Raw genomic sequence first — 13,972 nt, 5'->3', positions numbered from 1 at the left:
GGCTTATTGGAAACAGACAGAAATACCAATTGAAACATATTTATTGGCTGTGCTGGAAACGATAAGACCTGCCCCTCCCCAATATGTGGGATGCTGGGAGAAGCAATTTTACCCCTCTGAGCCTCAGGTCCCCCTATCTATGGTAGGTTTGCCCTGAGACTTGGAAAGACTGATGCCAACCTTAGGAGGAAGGACCATCTTGGTGTGCCTGGTTACTTTTCAGGATTACTAAATGTGATGTGTGAAAGCACTCATTCAACCTTCCATTTGCATGAGAGGTAATAATGCTGACCTCACAGGCAAAATAAAACAAGGATTCAGTGAGTGCTTTCTAAGCAAAAATGGCGGAGGCGGTCACTTCTGTTCACTTGTGCAGGATTGCACACTTTTCCACAGTGATACTTGTGGAAAAGGCTGTAGAATGAGGGACAAGGAAGATTTACCTTTTAAAGTGCTGAGCGTGATGGAGACTAACTCTGATGCCAGAAGAGGGGAGAGAAGAGGTGCCTTGCTTCTGGTCTTCTGTGGCCACTGCTGCCCAGTGACTTGGTCTGGCTTCTGCCTGGAACAGACCTTAAGCAGGGAAGAGATGTGGTCCAGAATCCAGCAGTTTATCCGTCTATGCTGTTTCCAGATCTAGACTGGGAGGCACTGGGGACGGTGCCGCGTCATGGACGAACAGTGTCATCATTTACAATAAGAATCATGATCTGTTTATGGCAGAGTCCCGCTTATCCAGATTCCAAACAGCTGGGAAGGCCAAACTACCAGATGCTGCATTTTTCTTTCTTATTATTAAACACTCGACGCTGCTTTTGTAAGTCCTGACAAGGAAAGAAGGTGAACATCTGGGCTTCCCGAGAGCGGACGGCTTTGTGGCCATGGCTGATGACGCTTGTTCTCTGCCTGGTGCTTTACAGTTCTCCGAGCGCGTCCCCATACGTTCCCCCATCTGGCTCTGCCTATCTTGTGGGCTCTTCTGAGGAAACAGATGGAGAAGGATTTCTGCCTGTAAAGTGGAGGGGAGATCCTGACTCTTCCTGATGTGACTCCCATTTTATAGATGAGCACATGAAGGTTCAGAGATCTGCTCAAAGCTACAGGCCGTAAGTGTCAGTTTCCGAGGCTTCTAGCTCCAAATGTTGGACGCAGCTTCCTCCAGTTAGTTATACCTTCTGCTTGTGGGCAGCAGGCAGCGGAAGGCTGCTCTTTGCAGCCAAGACCTTCTGAATATTCTCAGAGAACTAAAACCCTTTTTATTTTTGCTATTTCTCCTGTTTTGAATCTTTGGAAAGTGGTAACTAATCTCTTTGTGCCATGTCTAGAAAACTTCGTAGCTAACCAGATGATCCCATCTGTCCAAGCCAGATGATGAGGTCACTAATTCACAGCAACTTTCCAGGCCAGGGATATCAGGACTGGGTATATTCCAGCAAAAAAGGATATTGATGATCCCCAGACGTGTGAACTCTGCCATTAGGAAAAATGGTCACCATAACATGCTTGTAAATGAGAAAAAGTAGTCAATCTTATACTTAAAAAAGAATAAGAAGCTGTTCCTATTTTTTTTCTTGAAAAACAAAACAAAACAAGGAAAACAGATGTAGTTTGTGCCCACGGGTGTCCAGGGCTGGTGGTACTGTGTTGTTACCTGGAGTCTCGTCATCACCTAAGCAGATGTATTTCTGGGAGGCTTGGGTTGCTAGCGCATCTATAATAGAAAGGTATGAGTTTTTTCTTTAAAGCATTTTCTCCCTCCGGCTCTGGTAGGCAATTTGCTTGCATTTCATCCATTTTAAAGTGCTGGTCCTGTGATCCGGAAATAATCAGATCCAAATTTTCTCAGTGCTTGAGGTTTCAAATAAGGGGGAGAAAAACCTGCCGGCCAAATGTCAGGCTCAGTGAGACAAAGAGAAACGAGTCTGTGTGGGTATCCAAATGAGATAGGAACATGTTTCGTCTACAGTCCTAAGAGGTATGTATCCGACAAATCTTTTATAGACATGTAGCGGAAATATAATTCTCAAATTTTCCCTGAGAATCTTGCGCAGCTAGAATTTCTCTTCCCTTCCTGCCTCCCAACTCTCTCAAAGCTGCAGAGACTTGGCAAGCAAAAGGGGAAGGGAACCGTCAGGAGAGATGGCCCCTTGATGTAGGCCTTGAGGTCCATGGTTTACCTGCCGAATGAGGCCCTGGCTGAGGTCTTGGGACCCTTTTGGCTGAAGAGGAGCAGTAGGCTGTGTTGCTGTCTCTGGAAATTCCTGTATGTGATTTGGCTTCACACTTCTGAAAGGAAAAAAAAAATCCTCCCATCGTAGAATTATTCATCTCCCTGCGTTTTATTTGCGTGAGAAGACAGTGAGCCAGCACACTTATTTTTACAATGCGTTAAAATCCCATTACGGGCATAAATGCACAATGAATCATTTAAAAAATATATTCTTATGTTCTTTGTTCTGAATGTTGCATAATTGTCATCATTTTCTTTGGTTTTATTTTGTGGAGTTTGGCCATCATCCTGGAAAAGAGGAGAAACTTCAGTTCAAAATAGGGGTTTTAATTCTCTTTTGGGTAGGATTAGAAAAAAGAACAACAAACAAATAAGCTTTATTTGAAAGTGACCTGTGGTTATCACTAAGTGTGGCTTTTGCATGAAGAAGATAATATCCCTTCCATTTTCCAGTTTTCTTGCTAACAAATTCCCTGTTTTGAAGCCGATGTGGTGATATTTCAGCAGTCTCACCTTACATATGTAGTTATGCTCTAAGTTAAATAAGTATGTGTGGTTTGCTGTTTTTTTTCACCTAATATAGCTTTTAGTTGCAATTAGTGTGGACTTAAAGAGTTGGGTTGTGTCTTTTGGTAGGAGGCAGTTAATTTGTATGTTTAAAGAAACAAAGACATTCAGTTCCAGAGGGAGAAAAAATGAGACAAACTACAGTGGGCTTTGAAAAATTCAAAAAGCAAGCTGTGATGCCAGGACTGGCTAAAAAGACCAGACTCTCAGAATATATTGATGCTGCTTGTTTTCACGGTGCTGATGATTTTTACCAGTTTAAAAACGGTCTTGTTTATCAGCAGCCCCTGCCCAAATTAATAGTTTACGATGAAAAAAAAATTGCTTTCAGCTTTGGAAGCAAAGTCCGGTGACTGACAGTTGAGTTACTGAATAAAGAAAGCAGAAAACAAAAAAAAAAAAAAGCAAAAAAGCCAAAAGATGGAGGGAGGTGTTTTGCGGCTGCTTTGGTCTCCCAAATCCTTATTTATAAGAAAATGAAACAAAACGGTGGCAGGGCTGGGTGGGTAGAAGGACTGTGCCCTCACCCAGTGGCCTTCTCCCTGAAAGTCACTGAGGCATCTGTTTTCCTCTTCCCGACTTACCCTCAAACTCCAAAGGGCTATTCCTTCGCCAGGGTTCTGACTGATGGAGGTGGATTGTGTTAGCACTACGAGCTGTGTTTTTAAAGTCGGCATTTGAGTCAGATGCATGCGAGGAGCCGGTCAGTCCATTAACAGAACAGCGCGTTTCCTGTATGGCCTGAATTTATTTAGTGGTTATTGTTGGGCCTGCCTGGCACGCGCACATGCACCACTGTGCCTCTTCGATGCAGGTGGGCCCTGCCCTTCGTTGTGAACCTCGGTTTCCCCATCTGTAAAATGGAGAGTGGTTTGGTTGGATGATCCACAGGCCCTTCCTGCCCTAAGACTCCAGGATTCCACATTTACCAAGCTGGTAGAGTCGGGAAGGATCCAGGTGCCAAAAGCAGCTGCTTTTGTCTCCGTTTATGGTCTTGGCCCTTCCTTGGACGTCTTGTCTGCTGAAGGCGAACTCAGAAGGAATGGGTAGAGGAAGGTCCACCTACGGTACCAGGTCAGATGTGTTAGAGCTGTGGCCACGTTTCATTACTCCACGCAGCCCTTGGTGGAAAGCAGGCACTGGGGGACTGAGGTTAGGAACAAGGTTATTTCCCTAAACTTGTCCACGAAGCAATTAGTAGAGCCTGGAGTTTGAACCCAGGTCTGTCTAAAAGCAGGGCCAATACTTTACCCCGAAAACATACGACCTCAGGACACCAGCCTTTCAGATTTAAGCGGTGGAGCTGTGGCTGTGGGGTGCTGAATCATTCCCAGCCCAAGGAAAGGAGCAGATGCTCCCCTCCCCCGAGCATGCACTTCTGCCAGCAAACCCATCAAGGTGCAATTTGAAGGGTCCTGGTCCTGCTGCAGTGGGGGAAGGAGAAGGGTGCCCAGTTGATATCCCTGTCTGAGGGTCTCAGTGGGAGAGATTCCAGTAATGGTCCTGGCAGTGGTCTCCCTTCTGCAGCTTCCTAGGACATCTGTGGGATGGAGATCCCTTGCATCCCCACCATGCCACCGAAAGTGTGGCTCAGGGATCTATAAAGCAATTGGTAAAGCACTTTGCTGGGATGAAGACGTCTCGGGTTGGGGCCGAAGCCGGAGGTCCAGCTGAACTTAGCTGGTGGGAGATGATCTTTTGTGTCAAATGCCAGGGTCCTGCTGCCAGGTTTCACGGGTGGTCGTCTCGTGCATTCCTGAGGTGCGTGTGAGTGCCTCCATTCTCAAAGTCTCAGAGTCGCACTTAGTCCCAGGACTGGTCTGAGGATTTTTTTTTTTTGCCTTTCTGCATTGATGCGGGGCTGCAAGAGAGCTTTTGAACAAGGGTCAGGGATGATCCCCATTGCCATGTGGTCCTGGTTCTCCTTATTTGAGTCTTGTTTAGCGACCAGACGACTCCTTTTGACATTGACATCATTGCTTTTGTTTTTAAATAACAGATTTGCTGGAAAATGGAACTTTAGCAAGAAACCAGGGAGGACTGTAAACCTGACTTGAAAAAGACAGATCCCATTTGCTGTTTTAAGCTCTCTGGAGGACTGAGATTGAATTTATTTTGGAACACTGCTGGGCTATATGAATTACTTCTCTGAGAGTTGGGTATTTAATACCTAGTAGAAGTTTGTATAAGAGTTGATGATGTATTTTGCTCACTGTCCAACGCTGTAAATAAATTACACGTGCTGGCAGAGGCTGCCAGGATCCACTGTGTCAACTGAAGCTTAATTTTTATCCCAAACCACTTAATACTTTTGTTCTATTGAGAAAGGAAAGTCACTGGGCTCATTGCAGAGAGGAGGCAGCCGCACCGACCTTGCCACGGTTTTTGCTGGTTAAGTAGTTTCAGCGCTTTCAAATCCAACCTGCAAGGCAGAGAATGATAATATAATTTTAAGTATCGTAAAAATGAAACTTGATTCCTTCCACTGCCTAAACCTCCCCTTTGTGTTTCATCTCATTTGAGTGCAAAGCCCAGGTAATAGCGTTGGCATTTCCAGTGCGAAACAAAATAGGGTTTCTAATTTGGAGACACTATTAAATATTTCATGCTTCAACCAAACTCAATTCTTTTTTTCCTATAATAAGTTTAAATATTAATTCTCTGGAATGTCAGATGCCTAAAGCTAGGCATTTAGTGATCTGCAGTTTCAAGTATCTCGAAGAAGGTTTATGAAACAGGATACTTCACTGAGAGGGATGAGTAGTGTGTTTCAGAGATATCTAAATTCAAGGCAGTATCTTCTGATTTACTTTTTAAAGGGAAAAGGTCATAAAATAAGTCACTTTATGTGCTGAAGGATTAAGTGACTTAGGCTGAAATAACAGCAGGGACTTTACTGCTTTTCCCCATTATATTTTAACAATGCTTTTTGGGGGAGGGGGTGGGCCATTTTCCCGCGCTTGTCTCCTCCCCCACCCTCTCCCTCTTCCAGATGGCTTTAATTCTAACCAAATCCCACGCTGAGGCCAAATGATTGATCAAACAGTCATTTGTACTTACGTAGCGCTCTTTGTGAGAATATATCTCTGCACTGCAGCATCTTGCGGGGCAGACCATTCTGGTTGATTTCAAAGCGACTGGGGGCTCGGAGAGGAGAGGGAACAAAACTGGGTAGAGAACTGAAATCCTAGACCTTGAATGTCCAGTCAGAACTTTCCGCTTGAACCTCTCTGTTGCTTCGTTCGCATCCTGCTCAGCGCGGGTATCCGAGTTTTGTTAGTAGGGGGACAGCAGTCTTCCCACTGGCCCTGTGATAGCCGATAACTCTCACGCTCCTTGTTGGAGAAGATGCCCGGTGAGGTTGGCTGCCTGCTGATTCTAAGAGTTCTTTTCAGGAGGTTTGTAGTTTCGCTCTGCTGTGGCAGCAGCTGCAGAGTCTGGAGAGACCTGGTTTTGTCTCCCCCAGTGTTACAGCTCGCTCAGAGGCTGGAGACAGCTTGGCCAGTGCGGGAAACGCAGGCCTTGCCTGGCAGCTGAGGCCCCTCCTGGCTTCTTCGTTTTTTCTCTCTTGCTGATGCTGCTTTGCTTGTTCCCTGTAGCAGCCGATTTTTTCTTATTCAGCCTCAGGCCTGGAATTTTCTCTTTGCTTGTCCTTCTTTCCTTCTAAACAATGAGCTTTTTATTCATCTTTGTGTCCTTAAATCATTTTCGGAATGACTAGGAAAATAAATGCTACTCAAGTATTCACCGCTGCAGCCTTGTGTCCATCAGCAGGCCTGGCGTGAGGGAAGCGTTGGAGAAGTGTGTCAGCGTATAGATGGGGGCTGTCAGCATGGAACTGGGCCGCCAGTGTACTAATGCAGGGCTCTCGGGTCTCAGTGTCCCTGTCTGTGAAATGGAATTAATAGAGCAACCATCACAAAAGGCTGTTACGAGGATGGAATGAGCTAACCCATGAGTAAGTGTTTAAACACAAAAAGTGCTCAGTCTGTGTTGAGATTCTAATTTTTAAATTGTTATTGCCCCCATATGATGATAGTGTCAGAACTTTTTGGAAAGACTCTCTGAGGGTTCTTTTCCACCAGACTAAGCTTTTTTTTTTTTTTTTTTTGTCTTTTTTATTTTTATCGGTACCAGGGATTGAACTCACGACCACCTGCTTGCAAGGCAGGCGCTTATGCCTGCTGGGCTAAATCCCCAGCCCCCAGACTGAGCTTTAAGATCCACCTCAAGTACCATTTCCTAGAAGCCTTCCCTCTCTCCCCATTCTCCTTTTGAGCTGGCGCTGGCCGAACTGTGTGGCAGTTGTCTACTGACTTAGATGAATTCAAGGGCAGGGGCAAGTGTCCTTATCCCTGAGTGCTCATCACAGGCCTGGGTCAGTGAGAATGGGAGCCTGTAGCTTGTACAAATGTTCCTGGTGCGTGTTTGGTGTTCCTGTTTTCCCTGTGGAGTTGGACATACATGAGCACTTGGTATATGGATGTTGCACTAAGTGAGCCTCCCAGGTGGGCCGGTCACGTCCTCCTTCCAAACTGACTTAGGGCTCTTCATAGGAGCTCTCCTTAGCTTGCTAGGTGAACTAGGTTTCCCTTTCTCCTCCTTGTTCAGGTCGCAGACCCTTCTGGTTGCAAGGCTTTGTGCTGACCTGGGCCACTGGGACTTGGGTCTGTTGGTGTCCTGTAGTGACTGGGTGCCAGCTTCTTGGGTGGAATGTTTCTGGTACCTTCTGCTGCATGCTTGCCCTCCCTTCCAGACAAAGCCCCAGGCCCTGTGACATGCCCTTATAGTTTTTTTTTTCTTTAATATAAAGGATGCCCTTATAGTTTAAAGAGAAGATATTAGGGTTGTTCCACATGGGACCCAGATTCTCTAAGATAAGGAGAATCTTGGGAGCCATGGATTTAGCTTGGTGGCACATGCACCTGCCTGGTAAGCACAAGGTCATGAATTTGATCCCCAGTACCAAAAAAACAAAGAACAAAACAAAACAAAAAACCAAAAAAACCCCTTGGACTCTGCATTGGAACTGAGAGTTGGTAGCCAGATGATGGCAATTTTTGGACCCTGCCAGGTGTAGACTGATGTCCATACCTGAGGTCCTCACCCCAGTGCAGGCTCAGCCAGAGCCCCTGGGGATTATGTTATCCTACTGGGCACCATATGGCTCTTCCAAGTCACATTATTTGTCCAGTCTTATTATTTGCTTGTAACTCTTACAGAGGTTGATAGTATCTCCATCTGTGAAATGGGAATAACACAGCAACCATTTCAAAAAGCTGTTATGAGGTGCAAGAGTGTTACATTGCGCAGAGGTGGCCGTGTGGCTTTTGGTGTCAGAACTGGGTGCAGAGCCTGACTATGTCAGTGGCTGTATCCCTTAGGCAAGTCATCGAGCTCTGAGCTTCCGTCATCCTGGATGCAGATGTAGTCTGTAGAGCGGGACTTGGCTGTAAACAGGAGGCAGCTCGCCCAGGGGAGGACACTCTCTGGCTTGTTTGAGGGCAGAGCAGGACTAGGTCCCCGGATGATTGCTGCTGTCTCTTGCTGCTGCAAGACCCTATCCCCTTACTCTGCTTGTTTTCTTTTTTGGTGTAAGTAAAGGGCTGAGACTTTGGATTCAAGCTGAGTGGGAACCCCAGGAGTGAAGGACACAGATCTGATTGGCTGGGTCATGGCATCACATAGGGAAGCTGGGAGCGGTGGCTCCTTCATGGAAGTGAGGGTCCCGCCTCGCCTCGGCTCAGCTTGCTGCCAGGCCCTGACCCTGGGTTGGCTCACGATGCTCACGAGTGTCAGTGACTTAAGTTCGGTGTGGTGGGGCTTGGGCTTGTGTGTGGCCTCCTTCTGATTACTAGGCCGGGAGTTGCCATCTGACTGTAGCAGCACTTCGCTGAATGACACTGATTCTTCCTCCCAAATTCAAGGTGCTGTTACTGCCTTGCTCCCCACACGCACAGTGTGCCCAGCTCTACAGCACTGCAGTGGCTTCTGTTTGCTGGTCCCTGCTGTGAGTAGATGTCTGCCGGCCACTTAATCCTTCTTCACTGCTGCCTGTGGGTCTGTGTGGTTCTCCTCATTTTACAAGATGGGGAAAAATGAGGTGGTTGGGCGTGGAGGGCTGAGTGACCTGCACCTAGTGTGAGAGATGGTAGGTGGCAGCTGTGGGCTGACCTCCCTTTTCTACTCCTTGCCTGTGTCTGATCTGATCATTCCTCACAGTCCAGGAATTGCCTCCACTAGCTACAACTAGTCCTGTCTCCCTTCATTGGCTGACTACCCCATCACTTTGCTCTCTCGTAAGAATCAGGTCTTAGAGATGCTTGGCTGCGCGGTGTCTTACTTTTCTTGCTGAGACAAAATACCTAGCATCCAAAGTTAAAGGAGGAAAGGTTTAAACTTGCAGTTTGTAGAAGTTTCAGTCCTTGGCTGCATGGCAGAGGGGCATCACCGAGGAGAAGTGGCTCATAGTAAAGTAGGGCAGGCAGAAAGCAGCAAGCAACAAGGGACAACAACGGCACTAACCCTTATTTTTTATCTAGGTCACCAGCCCTTAAAGTGGGTGGCACTCTCACTCAGGACGGGCCACCCGTATTTTACCCAGAACTCTGCCAGACCAATCAGTGGACAGATTCAGTAATTGCACACCCTTATCCCAGCATCACACACTCTAGATCCAGCAACCTCTGAAAAGCTCCACCTGTGACTGCATGAGGCTTTGGGGGGATGTCTAAGCACAGCCTAACACACGGTTTCCTCCTTAAACAAATCTGGACTCCTTGGAGGCAGGGTCTTGATGAGCATACCTCTGACTTGCTGCTGGAGTGTGGTTCAAAGATAGAATGCTGCAGGATCCTCTCCAGTTAACGTGTGGTTTCCTGGGAGGCTCCCAAGTGGGTTTTCAGTACAGCTGGCTGCAGTGGCTGACGGTCTCCAAGCCTCCCTTTCCCATTTTGGAATGGGGAGACTGATCCCTGCTTCAGTAGCTGTGAGGGCAAAAGGGACGGACTGTGGAAAGCACTTTAAAAACCAGAAGCGCTGTGCCTGTGTGTGGTTGATGGTTGGTTGGTTCATCACAGTTCGCCAGATGCCTGTTGTGCTCCAGGCCTTGGGTTCAGTCCTCAGATACTGCGTAGACTAATAGTGATTCCCTTTGCAGTGCTTGTAGCCTGGAAGGCTAGTGGGCAGAGTGAATGTTTACAGGCTCTTTTCTTCTCAGCCCTCCTATGCGTGATACCACCTTATCTCTCGGCTTTTTGACCTAAGTGACTCCTGTCCTCCAGGTACTCTCACCTTGCTTACCTGAGAATCTCCTGAGCCTTGGTTTGCTGGGTCAGAATGTGGAGGTGTTTTCTGGCTGTCCTTATGGGGCTCTCAGGAGGACCCGAGACCTGTGAGTGGGAGAGGGACTTGGGTGTCTGCAGAGCAGGCCTTGCCAGCACTGGTGTAGAACCCACACCAGTATGTCGGTGGGGTGGGAACAGCCTTGGCTAGCACTTACCCTGTACACTGTTGCCACTTCCTGCTTGCTTAAGCTTCTTTTAGTGACCAGTTGCTCTGCACTAAGAATACAGAAGAGCTGTTGGCTGCGCAGAAGTGGAGTCCTGTAAATTCCCATTATTTGCTGTTGGCGAGTCGGTGGGGTCATAGAGACCATCCTTACCCTTTGCTCCTTATCATTTTCTTTGTCCTGGAGCCATCATCTACTGAGCACGGCCAGACACTGGGTCAGGTGTTTTTATTTTTATTTTCTTATTTTTTATTTTGTTGGTACCGGAGGTCAAACTTATGACCGCGTGCTTGCAATGTAGGCGCTTATGCTGCTGAGCTAAATCCCTGGCCCCTTCTTTTTATTTATTTTTTAATGGATAGCCTTGTTTAATCTTAACCTTTCTGGAATATGTGATACACTTACTAAATTATAAGTAAACGAGACGTTGAGTCTCCTTAGTCATATATTAATTGCATTTCAGGTGCTTAGTAGATAGACATTTGCCCACTGTAGTGGACAGGGCAAATATGGAACATTTCCATCGTCACAGAAAGTTCTGTTGGACAGTGCTGGTCATACTTTTCCTTCTTAGATGGTGCACAGCACCCTTGGCTTGTGGGAAACATCCAGCAGAGAACAGGCAGGTGGATGACTAGCTTGGAGGTGGGGCCAGCATGCTGTTTCCCAGGTGTGGCTGCTGCTGGGGTCTCCTGTCACAGAGTTCATGAGGGAGCACTGACAAGATGTGGGGAACTACTTTGAGAGGTGGTGCTGAGTGGCTAGGCCCTGCTGGAAGGGCTGTGCTGGTTTCCAGCTGCTTGCTGCAGGCTTGCAGGCCCATCCCAGAGCTAGAAAATGCTGGCCACGCCCGGGTGGAACTCTGGTATCTTTGTATCCCTATAGGTTCCCCCTCCCAGTAGATTACTAGGTGTTACTCCTAACCCTTCTTTGGGAGGTGGCTAAAAATAATTTATTAATCCTGTTTTCCACTTATGTAAGTGCTACTTATTGTACAAAAGTTGGAAAATCCAGAGAAATAGAAAATGGAAATTATGTTTCCTTATAATCAAATCCCCCACAGTGATGTTGCTTGCTTTGGTGTGTTGATTTTGTCTTTTTTTTCTATCCCTAACTGTATATTAATGTATTTTTATGTAATTGAGATCATTCTGAATATTGTCTCATGCGTTTATTTCTTTCTGTTTTTTTGAAACAGGATTTCACTGTGTAGTTCAGATGGGTCTTGCCTCACTTTGTAGCCCAGGCTGGTCTTGAACTCACAGTGATCCTTCTGCCTCAGCCTCCCGAGTGCCGGTACCGGGATTATAGACGTGCACCACCATACCCAGCTACACGTATTTATTTTTAAATTTAACTTGCTAACATAATAAACCTTTCACATGTAACTTCTTTCTAAACATCCAAAAATGTATTCCATTTTACTGAATTTGTTAAATTATTTTGGTTTCCTAGGGAATGCTCATCATTTCTCTCTTCCCTCTGGGCCAGGTTTGCCAGTCCAAAACTAATGATGTCTGAGATTTTGTCTGGCCTCTCAGAGATACTTTATGTACATTCAGACAAATACATATATACATTATATATATTAAAAAATGCGTAGTTTCCTGCTTTTCCTGTGTGCAGATCAAGCCACTGTGAATGCCCTGAATACCCTTTGGCATTCCTCATTTGCACCTCTGAACATTTTCTTAGGCCAGATTCCCAGGGTGATAGCCATGAGGCGGAGGGTAGCAGCCTCACACCTGTGGCCATACGGCTCTTTGAAGGGCATGGTGATTTCCGAGCTGCAGTGCTGTCTTCCTGGAGGTCCCACTTGCCTGTGTCGTTACCAGTGTTTTAAAATTCCTTTCCTGATGGGAAGGTAGGATGACACTTGGCCATTCTTTGACTTTAAATGTGTTTGATTTTTCGTGTGGTGGAGCCTATGTCATGTATCGTCATAGGTTCTGTTTTGTCATGGGTCCTCCAGTTTATAGGAGGTTTATGTTGGGGGGGGGTCTAAAGATTTACTTAACAAAATTTAAAAATCAACATTGCTTCAAGTGCTCTCATTAAGCATGTTAACATTCACCATATTGGCTGCTAATGTTTTCATAAGTCTGCTGTTTAAACTAGCTTTTCTGATGTTTTTGAAAGAAAAGTTTAAAAACACCTCTAGGATTCTGTCGCCACGATTACCGCCAGGATTACCGTCTGTCGTTGTCTCTGTTGCTTTCCTTTACTCACTCACCAAGTCCTGTTGTTTGTTGTTGCTGTTTGTGGTGACTTGTTTTAGCAATGTTCTAAAAATAGGCCTTTATTTTTAGAAAAAACAATGCCGAGCATAGCTTTTCAAGTAACCTCAGGCAGCATGGCTTGCAGAGAACCCGTCCTCCGCCATCCCCTGCCGTGAGACTGAAGGTGGGTTAATGTGCATCTCCAGTGGGTGTCAGGTGTGTAAACTTGTGTGACACAGTGCCTGGCTTAGGTTCATGTCATTGTTTTCTTTCTTTCTTTCTTTTTCTTTTTTTGAGATAGCTCTATACTGCAGGCTGGCTTGATCTCACTAGGTAGCCTAATTTGGCCTTGAACTCATTGTGATCCTCCTGCCTTAGCCTCCCAAGTGCTGGGATTCCATGAGTGTGTCACCATGTCTGACTTCTAGCATTTTCTTTGCTACATATCAGTTACAGAAATAAGACCAATAAAAGCAAAGCCTCACCTGGTGGACTGTGGTCCAGTCATGTTCTTAGCCCATCACAGTCCTAAGTCTTTCAATGCTCACAGCCCTGTGGGGCATCACTGTTGGGTGTGATCTCTGATCACCGATGGAGAAGCAGAGCAGAGGGGCACAGTAGCTTGTCAGGTGGCACAGCAGTGAGTGTTGAGGGTTAGACTGCTACTGCTGTGCAGAGTACGGCATCTCCATGGCTTGCGGGCTTCTTGCTGTACAGAGGAGGATTTTGTTCTCCTGTCTCCCGCCTGTGCTGCTGCTTTCTCTTCTGCCCCTGGTGTGTTGCTGCTCTTGGTTTAGGCCAGTGGACTCGGGTACCTTGTGTGATGGGAGGTTGATGTGGGGATCATGGTCTCCTTTCTGGCAGACAGTGAGTGTGACAGTGGTGTTGGCTCCTTCCTCCCGATGTTCAGCCTGGCACTCAGGAGCCAAAACTAGATGCTGGTTTTGAGATGCTTGGCCCCATGTACATCAGAAGGGTTGAAGTGCTGGAGGGAGTTTCTTTGTGGAGAATTGTGAGGGCCTATGATGCGGCCTTCCCTGTGGCAGGTGGCTGGTTAAGGGAATTGCTTCCTCTCAGAGCACTCAAGAGACTTGGCTCAAAGAGGAGAAGCAGGTAGCAGGCCACTTCTGGAGCCTGTGGGAATGGCTCGCAGATCCATCTATGACGATGACAAAGAGGAACGACTTGGTGGCAGGGTAGAGAGATGGGCACAGTTCCTGCCAGTGATGTGGCCGAGGATGTGCTCTGCCAGCTGGTCACTTTCAGGCCAACCCTGCCTGAGAGTGCTCCTTGCCAGGCAGAGGCTGCAGCGGGGTGCAGCTCCCTGGAAGCCCACAGAGGGGGTTTGGGAGAGCACTGTGGCACTAGGCCTTCATGGGCAGAGAGCTTGCCCTGCCTGCCACTTAGTGGGTGTTTAGGGACCCAACGCCTTCTTGCGTTGCCCTC

General features: G+C 46.9%; 1 protein-coding gene across 4 annotated transcripts in view; it reads left to right on the top strand.

The window, feature by feature from the left end:
* The window catches only part of Glis1 (GLIS family zinc finger 1), a 171,936-nt gene that overhangs the window by 3,157 nt on the left and 154,807 nt on the right, over positions 1–13,972 (top strand). Inside the window, exon 1 of one of the 4 annotated variants that reach the window (XM_063236529.1) lies at positions 1,779–1,975. The exons of 1 other annotated variant lie outside the window; for it this stretch is intronic. The gene's annotated coding sequence lies outside the window, so the exon portion shown is untranslated. Of the gene's footprint in view, positions 1–1,778; positions 1,976–12,633; positions 12,743–13,972 lie in introns of those variants that run through there. 2 more of the 4 variants (XM_023562553.2, XM_063236528.1) reach the window with 2 other exon arrangements.

The sequence above is a fragment of the Cavia porcellus genome, unplaced genomic scaffold, assembly GCF_034190915.1.
Source record: "Cavia porcellus strain 051 isolate PalLab524CR breed Dunkin Hartley unplaced genomic scaffold, mCavPor4.1 scaffold_25, whole genome shotgun sequence".
In the NCBI taxonomy this organism is placed as follows: Eukaryota; Metazoa; Chordata; class Mammalia; order Rodentia; family Caviidae; genus Cavia; species Cavia porcellus.
Note: the sequence above shows the minus strand (reverse complement) of the source record. Positions and strands in the feature narration are given on the sequence as shown.